The following is a 12962-nucleotide window of genomic DNA, read 5'->3' on the forward strand; positions in this document are numbered from 1 at the left end:
TGTATTTTTGTAATTATTATAAAACTTTGAAAACTTGAGTTTATATTTAAAAAAAAAATATTTAGAATCATAAAAAAGTAATAAAAACTAAAAAATATATGTATTTAAGGAAAAAAAAACCCAATTAAAATTAGCTTGAGATAGAAACCCAGTTTCGTCCCTACAATTGGCCATTCAATTAAAATATATGTCCAATAAGATTCATCCCACTGTCATAAAAATTATATTTTAACCACTTTTATTATTAGCATTATGTGATGAACTCATAATTACTTTGCTAGTGAACAAAACTTTAGAAACTTCGTAGTTGTTGCTCGTTGGCTGCATGCATAAGTGGCAGTGGAAAAGTTATGTTAAGTTGCTTAAGCACTCGATTACTCTTTTGAAACCTTTTTTATCCTTTTAAAGCTCCATCTATATTTTTATATTTAAAATTTTAACTAAAGATTGCAAAGATTAGTGCTATTTTTCTCTTTCTTTCTTTAATTTCTATTTTGTTTTTTGTTTTTTGTTTTTTCCCCCTCTAAAACACTGATTTTCTATTAAAAGTGATTACGTATATCAACTTTAGACTTTTCCAGCTATTTTCCGCTATGCTATTTATGACATAATTTTGAACTCAATAAGACTTTATACATAAAAAAAGTTAAGAAAATAAAGTAGAAGAAAATTTTAATAGATTTGCTTAAATTTAGCCAAAAGTTCGATTATAGATTATTATTTACCTTTAATTACGGACATAATGTTTTTATATTCATACAAGTAGAGATGAAAATTGAAGGCTTTATGATAAAGTGCCTTTACTATGGATTTCTTTGCTAGGTGATATCTTTATTTTCTATCTATAAAAATTAAAATTTTCTACGATTATCAAACAAAACAACGTGTGTCTTCTACGAGAGAGAGACTTTGATTTTTAAACGTTATCATGGAAGGCATGAATCCTTAAATAAATAATCATACTGAAAATAGGATTGTTAGAAAAATAAAATGAACGGGCCAGCTACAAGCTTCTCTTAACTAAAATAAAACACAAAAGAATACGCTTCACTTTATGGAAACTTACATTTATACCCTTAATGCAGAATATATATATATATAGGACAATTCTCATGCATGGGCTTCACTTTAAGTCCTACCGGTAGGGCTCTCAATGTTTCTCAACCCGTGAATAGTTTTCGGCACGAATTTTTTTTATGACCGTATATATTGTAGCTATTTAGAGCATTCTGCAAAGTTTCAGAAAATTCTGAATAGTTTACAGTACCGAAAACTAGGTTCAAACATGTTGATTTCCACGCGCATAAAAAAAATTAGTCACGCGTGCAACATGTTTGAACCAAGTTTTCGGTACTGTAAACTATTCGGAATTTTCTGAAAATCGCATTGATGCTCTAAATAGCTACAATATACACGGTCATAAAAAAAAGTCGCGCCAAAAACTGTTCACTGGTCGAGAAACACTGAGAGTCCTACGTTAGGGCTCTTTTTGAAGGCCCTACCAAAGAAATTTCACATATATATATATATATATTTAAGACAATTCTTCTATAGAGGCTTCACTTTAAGCTTTACCGGTAGGGCTCTCAGTGTTTCTCGACCCGTGAACAGTTTTCAGTGTGACTTTTTTTATGATCATGTATATTGTAGCTATTTAGAGCATCCTGCAAATTTTCAGAAAATTTCGAATAGTTTACAGTACCGAAAACTAGGTTCAAACATGTTGTTTTCCACGCGCATAAAAAAAATTAGTCATGCGTGTAACAACATGTTTGAACCTAGTTTTCGGTATTGTAAACTATTCGGAAACCGGTAGGACTCTCAGTGTTCTCGACCCGTGAACAGTTTTCGGTGCAATTTTTTTTTATGACCGTGTATATTGTAGTTATTTAGAGTATCCTGCAAATTTTTAGAAAATTCTGAATAGTTTACAGTATTGAAAACTAAGTTCAAACATGTTGTTGCACGCGTGACTAATTTTTTTTATGCGCGTGGAAAACAACATGTTTGAACCTAGTTTTCGGTACTGTAAACTATTTGGAATTTTATGAAAATTTGCAGGATGCTCTAAATAGCTACATTATACACGGTCATATAAAAAATCGCGCCGAAAACTATTCATAGATCGAAAAATACTGAGAGTCCCATCGATAGGGCTTAAAGTCAAGCCCCTATAGAAAAATTGTCATATATATATATATTGAAAACTTTGGTGGTGTATATAATTAGGGCTTATAATACATTTACATATCTACACTTGTACATGTATTTTATATAAAGTAATTACCTATCTTTTCACATCATTTATTTTTATTTTATATTTTACATAAGTGAGGAGGATTGAACTTGAGACATCATTTTTGTAAAAAGAAATACAATTAGAATATACCTACAACCACTTTCATCTTTTTAATTTATACAATTTCTTTTAACAATCTTCAAGTATTCATAACATATATAGAATATTATCTTTATTATTAACTTAAAAAAGAAAAAGTATAATACAAAGTAAAATTATATCTTGGTTGAGTAATGATTGGAACACACTTAAATTGTACAGAATTTTATACATAATAATGTGTATTCAATTTCAACAACACAATTAAAAGTGATGTGGTTCTTGCTTAAAATTATATATAGCTAAAATTGAATACACATCATAGTGTGTAACAAATTGTGTGCAATTTGAATGTATATGGAGCATCACTCATTTTGGTTATTTTTGGATAGTTTTTTTATTTTATTCCTAAATTTTTGCTAATTGCTCTTTTTGGTTTGTTTCCTTTTAAAGCTCCTTCTACAAGCTGGAAGCAACGAAGGAGCCGAAGGTATTGCTGGCGGAGGAGAAGAAAGCCTCATTTCCGACCACCCAATGGCAAATAACTTGCCAAAACTTCAAGTGAAAATGCTACTGAAGGGGAAGAGGAAGGCCAGTGTTATGTTCTTCGATGAACGACCCTAAAAAATAATGAATGATATTGTGTCAAATGAAGACGCTTCTGACCAAATTGAAGGTTAATTTGGTTATGCATTTTCTACACCATGCTATTTATAAATTTATATTGTTTTTTTTCTTTCTACTAATTGGTGTCTAAAACATAGCATTGATTTATTTGTCAATTTTGTTATTTGCTTTTATATTTTTATTTTTTGTATTTCTCAATTAGTATTGATATTTTTTTTACTAGACACATATTTTTTATTTTTGAATGAGATTTTTCTCCGCTAATATGTAAATGAAGTGTTAAATCGAAATTTCGAAGATGAATAAATGAGTCTTGAAATGTACGCTCGAAAAGCATAAGCTCAAAAATAACAAGCATTGGTTGAACACTTGTATAAATAGGCATGATTCCTGATCTGTCGTTGCTGGAGATCGAGCACAAGTTGAAAGGCTCGATCTTAAGTTTCAAGCTCGAAAGAGAGAGTCTTCTCCAAAGCATATGGGTATTATTCGAGCCTTAGTTGTAGGCTCGAAGGCATTGGTCTCCAAAGAATATTTTCAACGAAACTGCTAGGTGAGGAGGAGGCTGACTGGAATAACGAGCTCGAAGTCTTGGTCGATCTCGAAAGCACGTTAACCTTGCATTCGAGATCAGCAACGCGTTTTGCACACGACAGCTCTTAGGAAATCCCTATTCATTAGGGATCTGTTGTTATCAGATATTAAATCCCAATGATCATGAGATATTATGTAATTAATGTATTTATTTACATTTATTTCAAATTTGAATAATTGATTATAACTTCCCTGGATAAGTGGAAGATATTATCATAACCAAGTCTATAAATAGCATGGGATTTTTCATTTGTATTCACACACAAAATTTTATTGAGAATACTCTGCCAAATTGCTATGGAAAAAGCTTTGAGAGAGTGTCAAGATCAATAATATTGATTCATGGACTAGGCTGATTTTAACTGCTGAACCATATAAAAGTTCTTGTGCTATTGTGTTCTTTCTAAAATATTGTTTAGTTCTCTTCAAAATTAAGTTGGCGTCAACAGTTTGATGCTTTCGTTGAGAGCATTAAGAAATCTCTGTATTGTTTAATCATAAACCTCTTGCATTGCATCAATGGCCGCCACGAACAATCCAAGAGTCGGTGGGCGACCATTGCCTCAAATCCCTGAGGAACAAACTCCTCAAACTGAGAACTATCCGTGAAGGCTTGGGAAACAACCTATGGCTGGCCACGACCCGAACAAGGGGAGTGCATCATCTGAATAAAGGGGGCCACCTGCTCCAACCCTCAGGCCCGACGAGGACCTCTATTATAATCCTAAGAGTGTTTAGTAATGATTCCTTATCCTTATCCACGATGATGGTTTCGTGGTTTCACAGTTGAAATCGTATGTTGCAAAAAACTTTTTTGGACTAAACTCGTGTATAATCAAAGCATTTTGCTTGGTTTGTTATCGTTGCACTAGTTATTTTTATTTTATTATATTTTTTTGAACCTGTGGTATGATCATGGTATACCACTTATGCCCCCTTAAAATCCTATAATTTTAAAATCTTAGGTTATTAAATACTTGAGAGCAAGAAAAAAATAAAAAATAAAAAATGAAAATGAATAATATTTTCTTGATAAAAGGGCTTGTTAAAACCTTCAAGAGCAAACCCTATGGGAAAAACTCAAGAAGGAAAAAGAGTGCCTGTGGAGAAGTACAAGCTTGGTTATAACTAAATAAACATCATTCCATAGTTTATTGATAATATGGCCGTAGATGTTCAACGTTCCAAGCTCGTGGGACCAATTCTCCATTTAGTCAAACTAGTTTATAGACTCCAGGTCGAATGATGAATTCAATTTGGTAAGGTCTTTCCCAATTTGGCTTTAGCATTCCTGCTAATGTATCTCTTATGGCCAAAAATACTCTTCTGAGTACCAAGTCTCCCAATCCAAAGCTTCCGTCTCAAACCCTCTTTTTAAAGTATCTTGTGGCAAGTTGTTGATACGCGACATTCTTAAGCTGGGCTTCGTCTCAATTTTCCTCTATAATATCTAATGATTCTTCGAGTTGCGATTGGTTTGAGTCTTATGTATACACCTCGCATATTAGAGCTGGAACCTCAACCTCGATTGGCAACATGGCCTCGCTGCCATAAGCTAATGAGAAGGGCGTGTGTAACGCCCTACTTCCTTAGAGTCATTACTAAGTGAGTTTAAAGTGTGCAATTAACTCGCTAATCGAGGTTTTAAGGCAAAAGTGTGATTAAACCATAAACAGAGCCTTATACTTTGAAAATAATTCCATTCATAGAAAAATATAAAGCATTTAACATTTGGGATCCCAAAATACTGTTTAAAAATATTTACAACTCAAAAATATAACTAAAGTCGGCTAAACGACAAAATCTAGGTTTAGTACAATCATCTCCCAAAATACCCCTGGCCGTGGCAGCCAGGCAGGCCAAACATGTACGCGCCACTTCACGCTCTCCGTACTCATGGCTGATCGACCTTCCCTTTGCCCTTACCTGCACCACAGAGCACCCGTGAGCCGAAGCCCCACGAGAAAACCCTCATAAGCAGATAACATATACATATTTATCATTCAACATATATTCAAGCCACCAACAGGCTAAACACATACGACCATGCCGTCCCAGGTGCTTTACCAGGCCCTGGGTTCGTGGTCCACATCGTAAGGATATCACAGGTATCCTATAGGGTCTCGCCCTGGCAACTTGCACTTCGCGTGCTAAACGTTGCTCCCGGCCCCTTGCCGTTCTCGGCCTTCGCCGTTCTCGGCCTTTGCCGTTCTCAGCCCTTGCCATTCTCGGCTCTTGCCATTCAATCTCATATATGCACACATAACATAATAAAGGAAATACTTAAACACGAATAAACTCAATCAATGGGCTACACCCTGCAACACAATCATATAGGGTTGTACCTTGCAACACAGCTCTATGGGTACAACAGTTTCCTTACCTGTGTCCCAAGCTATCCGCGCACCACGATCACGAGCACAGTCCCCTAACCCGAGCCTCGAAGAAATCCTAGTCACAACGCATGAATAATAATCAACCATCACGTTCTAATCCATTAAATAGTTCCAAGACATAATTCTAACCTCCGGGACCTTGGTCTCTGCCAAACTGGGTAGTAGAAACCTTCCCGAGATTTAACGTTCAAGTTCCTGGGCTAAAAACCCTCATTTTGCCAAAAATCCACTTTTGGGCCGCGGCTCAGCCTCCCTTAAGCACCGCAGCGCGCCCCAAGACAGAGGAAAAATTGCCTCACATCTGCCAGCCTAGAGCCGCGGCGCCTGGGAAATTTCCTGAAGCCCCACTAGCCTATAAACTCAAGCAGGTTGCGGCGCTATTGAACAGGGCTGCGACTCAACCCCGAAACCCAGAAATTCCATGCAATTTTCACAAGCTAACTCCCCTGGAAATCTTCCCAAACTCACCCCAACAACAGGATTGAGTCCCATAATCATCCTAATACACTTTAAACAGCACATAAGGCCAGAAAAACCAACCAAAATCCTACTATAACTCAAGTTCAATTATCTAAGCTTTAACCCCTCAAACTTCAGCAAAAATAGAAGAAAATTAAACAAAATTCGAGCTTAGATCCTTACCTCCAGAATGTTTTTGATCCTCAGCTGATGATAACTACTTCTAGACCCCACCTCCTTCAATCCTCAAGCTCCTCCCTTGATCTTTAGCAAGAAAAATCTTCCCTAGCTTAGTGAGAGAGAGAACCGACTTTATACAGAGAGAGAGAGAGAGAGCTTCCTTCAGACTGCTTTCCTTCTGTTTATTTTCCTTTCCTCCTAACCCCCCTTCTAAAGCCTTTAATCAGTCAAGTAAACCCAAGAATATCCCTTACCAAAAGACATAATTGCCCCTAAAACTTATTCTAACCCCTTAGGTAACCCAAGGGAAATTTAGTCATTTGCCATACCCCGCTAAGTCCCCGAATAGTCTAATAAATCCTTATTAATCCCAACATATCCCAACCATTACTTAATTACTACCCGCTATTAAATAATTCCCGAACACATTATAATATCCCCGAAATACCCCTAAGTTCCTCCCGAGCCGGGTATTTGACCCCGTTGTGACTTTCTAGCTAACTTGCTCTCTAGGACTGTCTCGGATCGTGCATCACAAATATATCACAAATATCACATATATTGCATTTATGCCCTCAACAGCCTAAAATTACAAACATGCCCCTAATAACCAAACGGGACCCACATGCATATTTAATTCATCTAAACATGCGTTTCTAATCACATACTCATCAAATTTACATATAATAATAATAAATGACTTATTGCCCTCCAGGCACGATAATCAAGGCCGTAAGCCTTATTAGAAAATTTGGGATGCTACAACTATCCCCTCCTTACAGAAATTTCATCCTCGAAATTACCTGAACAACTCGGGATACCACTCCCGCATTTCTGACTTAAGTTCCCACGTCGCCTCATCAACCTTGCTGTTCCTCCACAACACTTTCACCATGGCGATGGTCTTGCTCCGCAAGACTTTGTCCTTTCAATCAAGAATCTGAACCAGCTTCTCCTCATAAGACAAATCCTGGTCCAGCTCCAAATTCTCATAACTCAGTACATGCATTGAATCTGATACATACTTCCGGAGCATGGATACATGAAAAACATTATGAACCCTTGATAAGGCTAGAGGCATCACCAACCTGTAAGCTACCTCTCCAACCCATTCCAGAATCTCGAAGGGGCCAACAAACCTAGGGCTCAGCTTGCCCCGAACACCAAACCGTTTTACTCCCCTCAAAGGTGAAACCCTAAGAAACACATGGTCACCGACCTGAAACTCTACGCTTCTGCGTCTCAAGTCCGAGTAACTCTTCTGACGACTCTGGGAGGCGAGCATTTGAGCTCTAATCTTATTAATCTCCTCATTGGTCCTCTAAACCATCTCAGGACCCAAATAACTCCTCTCACCCGTCTCATCCCAATGGATAGGTGACCTGCACTTCCTCCCATAAAACATCTCATACGGAGCCACTCCAATAGTCACCTGATAACTGTTGTTGTACGAGAACTCAATCAAAGGGAGATACTTACTCCAAGATCCCCCAAAATCTAATACACAGGCTCGTAGCATGTCCTCCAATATCTTAATCTTCCTCTCAGACTGTCCATCTATCTGAGGATGATAAGCGGTACTAAACCGTAACTGTGTACCCATAGCCCTCTGCAGACTCTCCAAAAACTTGGAGGTGAAGGTGGGGTCCCTGTCGGATACTATCGACCTTGGAGCCCCATGAATTCGAACAATTTCCTTCACATATAACTCAGCATACTGCTCCATAGTATAAGTCGTCTTGACAGGGAAAAAGTGGGTGGACTTAGTATACCTATCCACAATCACCCACACCGAGTCATGCTGTCCCACAGTCTTCGGCAAACCAACCACGAAGTCCATGGTGATATCTTCCCACTTCCACTCTGGAATTCCCAGAGGCTGCAGCAACCGTGCTGGTCTCTAATGTTCAGCCTTGACTTGCTGACAAGTTAAGCACTTGGCCACATAATCCACCACATCCCTCTTCATGCTCGACCACCAATACAAAGCTCTCAAATCTTGGTATATCTTTGTCGTACTGGGATGTAAGGAATAGGGAGTGGTATGCGATTCATCTAAGATCTCCCGCCGGATATCAGAATCCATCGTAACATAGATCCAACCCTTGTACTTCAGTAACCCCATCTCCGAGATAGAAAAGTCCTTAGCCGCTCCGACTAAGACATTTTCCCTGTGACCTCTCAACTGGGAATCCTTCCCCTACGCCTCCTTGATTCTCTCAAGGAGCGTAGACTGAAGAGTGATGTTGGCTAACCGACCAACCACCAACTCTATTCCCGCTCTGGTCAACTCCTCCGCTAACTTATTAGATATCTGCCTCGAACTGTACAACTGTCCTGGGCCCTTCCGACTCAATGCATCAGCCACTACATTAGCCTTCCCAAGATGGTATAGGATATCACAATCATAATCCTTAACCAACTCTAGCCATCGTCTCTGGCGCATATTCAGATCCTTCTGAGTAAAGAAGTACTTCAAACTCTTATGGTCGGTGTATATCTCGCACCTCACCATATAGATAATGTCTCCAAATCTTAAGTGTAAAAACCACCACTGCCAACTCCAGATCATGCGTGGGATATCTCTGCTCATACTTCTATAACTGTCTCGGTGCGTAGGCTATCACCTTACCAGCTTGCATCGACACACATCCTAAACCCTGTCTGGAAGCATCACAATAAACCACAAACTTTTCATTATCTATCGACAGACTCAACACTGGCGCAGTGATCAGTCGCCGCTTCAACTCCTTGAAACTGTTCTCACATCTGTCTGTCCAAACATACTTTGTCTTCTTCTTTGTCAATTCTGTCAGTGGCGTAGCTATCCTGGAGAACCCCTCAACAAACCGCCGATAATATCCTGCCAATCCCAAAAAACTCCTCACTTCAGGAACACTGCTCGGTCTAGGCCAATCTCTCACTGACTCAATCTTACTTGGTTCAACCAGAATCCCCTCCTTACTAACGATATGGCCCAAAAATGTGACTTGCGGTAGCCAGAACTCACACTTGCTGAACTTAGCATACAATCTATGCTCCCTCAACCACTGCAAAACCAAACGCAGATGCTGCTCATGCTCTGTCTCTGACTGAGAGTACACCAAAATGTTGTCAATGAATACAATCACAAACTTATCCAGATAGTCCTTGAAAACCCTATTCATCATGTCCATAAAAGTTGCTGGGGCATTGGTTAATCCAAAGGACATAACCAGGAATTCGTAGTGTCCATACCTCGTTCAGAAAAGTAGTCTTTGGTATGTCCTCTTCTTTAATCCTTAACTGATGGTAACCTGACCGGAGATCAATCTTGGAAAACACTGTCCTCCCTTATAGCTGTTCAAATAAATCGTCGATCCTAGGCAGTGGATACTTGTTCTTAATGGTCAACTTGTTCAACTCCCTGTAGTCAATACACATTGTAATGCCCCGAATTCTCCGATGTATTTAACGGCGTGGACAGTAGGCCGGGAGGGCCATACTTGCTTAATTATGTTATTAATTGATTAAATGCATGTATCTGTTGATTATATTATGATATGATGTGAAATGCATGCATATGTGTCCATATTTCTTATTACAGGGGTGTGATGGTAATTTGGCCCGTTGAGGGTAAATTAATTCTTTGTACGCATGTTGGTGATATAATTTGAGACCACATTATGATGTGGGTTTGTTCGAGCTATTTGGCATGAGACGATCAAGGAATGTTAATTATCGGTTTGGTCATAACGGGCTTAAGCTCGAGGCTCGGGGTGAGTCTCGGGGTGCTTTTAATGATTAAAGTGTTACCGGGCATTAAAGGGTAACGGGAGGTGAATTATTGGTGTTCGAGGATATTGAGATTGGTAGGAATTGGGAAGCGTTAATTATGATTAACGGGATAAACGGAATGTTCCAAAATTACCCTTGAAGTGGCTTTAGAAGCTTTAAAAGACCTAGGGGTATTTTAGTCTTTTGGCTTGGATATATGTTAAGCTTGGAAGGCTGTGGATTAAACAGAGTAAAAACAGAAGCCTTTCTTTCTCTTCCCGTATCCTCTTCTCGTTTCTTCTTCCTTGTGAGTTTTGTGAATTTGTTGAAGGTTTGAGCTTGGGAGCTAAGCTTTGATACTTTGAGAGAGTGTTCCACTGTTTAAGAGCACCATAACCTGAACTTAAGGTAAGCTTTTAGCCACTGGTTTTTATATATGCTCTGTTTTGGTTGTTAGTTTCAGCCTTAGAATCTTGATGTGGAAAGTGAGGATTAAAGGGAGTTTTCATGTTGTTTTTTATTGGGGTTTGAGAAGGGTGAGCTATGGGTGTTATTTGGGGGTTTAATTGTGTGTTTGGAAGAAGTTTAGAGAGGGTTTGAAGGGCTGTTTTGAGAGGAAAGAGCTCAGGGAAGAAAACTGGTTCGTGTGGCCGACTTAGCCATTCTGGGCTGAGCGCCGCGGCGTAGCAGGAGAGCGCCGCGGCCCTTGGCGTCTGGCAGGGGAGGCCCCTTCTATCTGAAGGGCGCACCGCGGCGCAGCAGGGGAGGGCCGCGACCCTTAAGGTCAATTTTGCCAAAAAGGTATTTTTAGCATGGGGATTCAAGTCTAAGGCCTCGGGGTTGAACCTATTACCCGTTTGGGTAGTGTTTGAGGTCCCGGAGGTTAGGTTTTGGTTTGGAAACCTTTTATTATTCATTTTATTGATGGAATCCCATAATTTGGTTATGACCAGGTAACCGCTAAAGGACCAAAAAGTCGATCGTTCTCAGGGTCACTCTTTATTTGTTCTTGCTCGAACCGGAGGTAAGAAAACTGCACCCCAAGTGTGACATGCATGGATATTTGTAAGGCATGTTGATTGTGTAATATGGACATGGATTGAACATGGAATGCTTGGCATATGTTGTTCGCTTGTGCATAGCACTGAATGATTAGTCAGGTTTGGCAAAGGTGCTAGTATCAGCTGTGAAGCTGTGACTGATTAGTCAGGTTCGGCAGTGGTACTGGGCACTGGTCACGATGCACTGACTTGTTAGTCAGAATTGGCAAAGGTGTTAGTATCAGCTGTGAAGCTGTGACTTATTAGTCAGGTTCGGCGGTGGTACTGGACACTGGTCACTTAGCGCTGACTTATTAGTCAAGGATGGACTTAGCGTGGTTCACGCTAGCCAATAGAGATTAGATCTAATCGATTATTAGCATTGAATGACTCAAGGAGCATTAATGCGTGACCGACCCTGAGGGTCGATGAACAAACAGAGCTTGGAGGCTAGTGGCTTACTTAACAGCCACTCTCCCGCTAGAAAAGAGAGCTTGGAGGCTAGTGGCTTACCTAACAGCCACTCTCCCGCTAAAATCATGTGATGTTCATTTGCTTGTTGAAAGCTTTATGTTCAGTATGATTATAATGATAATCATTTGATAATGTTATTGAAAAATGTTATGTTTTCTTGCTGGGCCTTGGCTCATGGGTGCTATGTGGTGCAGGTAAAGGGAAAGAAAAGCTCACCTAGCCTTGAGTGGAGAGCTGATGTGGTGGTGTGTACATATGCGGCCGCTTGACCGCCACGGTCATGGTGTTCTCAGAGGAACTAGGGGGTTTACCCTATTTTTGCCGCTTAGGTCGGCGGGATTGTAAATTTAAAACTGTAATGACCATTTTGTACTGAGAACCACTTGTAAATGTTTCGTTTAGCTCTGCAGAGCAGTTTGTAATAAAAATTTCCATTTCCTTTTTATTGGTTTTGTACCTTAACCTGTTAAATACACCTAGAGCACGTTTTTGACCAAAGGACTCAGGTAACGAGTCAAATTTCCGGTCCACCGTTCACCGTAACTGTTCTGGGGTAGCCAGGGCATTACACACATCCTAAGAGATCCATCCTTCTTCTTAACAAACAACACTGGAGCATCCCATGGCAAGAAACTCGGTCTGATGAACCTCAAATCCAGTAACTCCTGCAACTGAATCTTCAACTCCTTCAGCTCAGTTGGAGCCATTCTATAAGGTGTCCTAGATACTGGCTCCGCCCCGGCACCAACTCTATGTGAGCATCCGAGCTCTAATCTTTTCAATGGCCTCATTGGTCCTCTGACTGCTTCAGGACCTAAGTATTTTATCTCACCCATTCATCCCAATGAATGGGTGATCTGCACTTCCTACCATGCAACATCTCATATGGAGCCACTCCAATGGTCGCCCGATAGTTGTTGTAGGAAAACTCTATCAAAGATCCAGGACCCTTAAAAGTCCAAAACGCATGCCTGAAGCATGTCTTCCAATATCTAAATCATCCTCTCAGATTGACCATCTGTCTGAGGATGATAAGCTGTACTAAATTTCAATTGTGTACCCATAGCTTTCTACAACTTCCCCAAAACTTGGAAGTAA

The sequence above is a fragment of the Humulus lupulus genome, chromosome 8 (assembly GCF_963169125.1).
Source record: "Humulus lupulus chromosome 8, drHumLupu1.1, whole genome shotgun sequence".
Taxonomy (NCBI): Eukaryota; Viridiplantae; Streptophyta; class Magnoliopsida; order Rosales; family Cannabaceae; genus Humulus; species Humulus lupulus.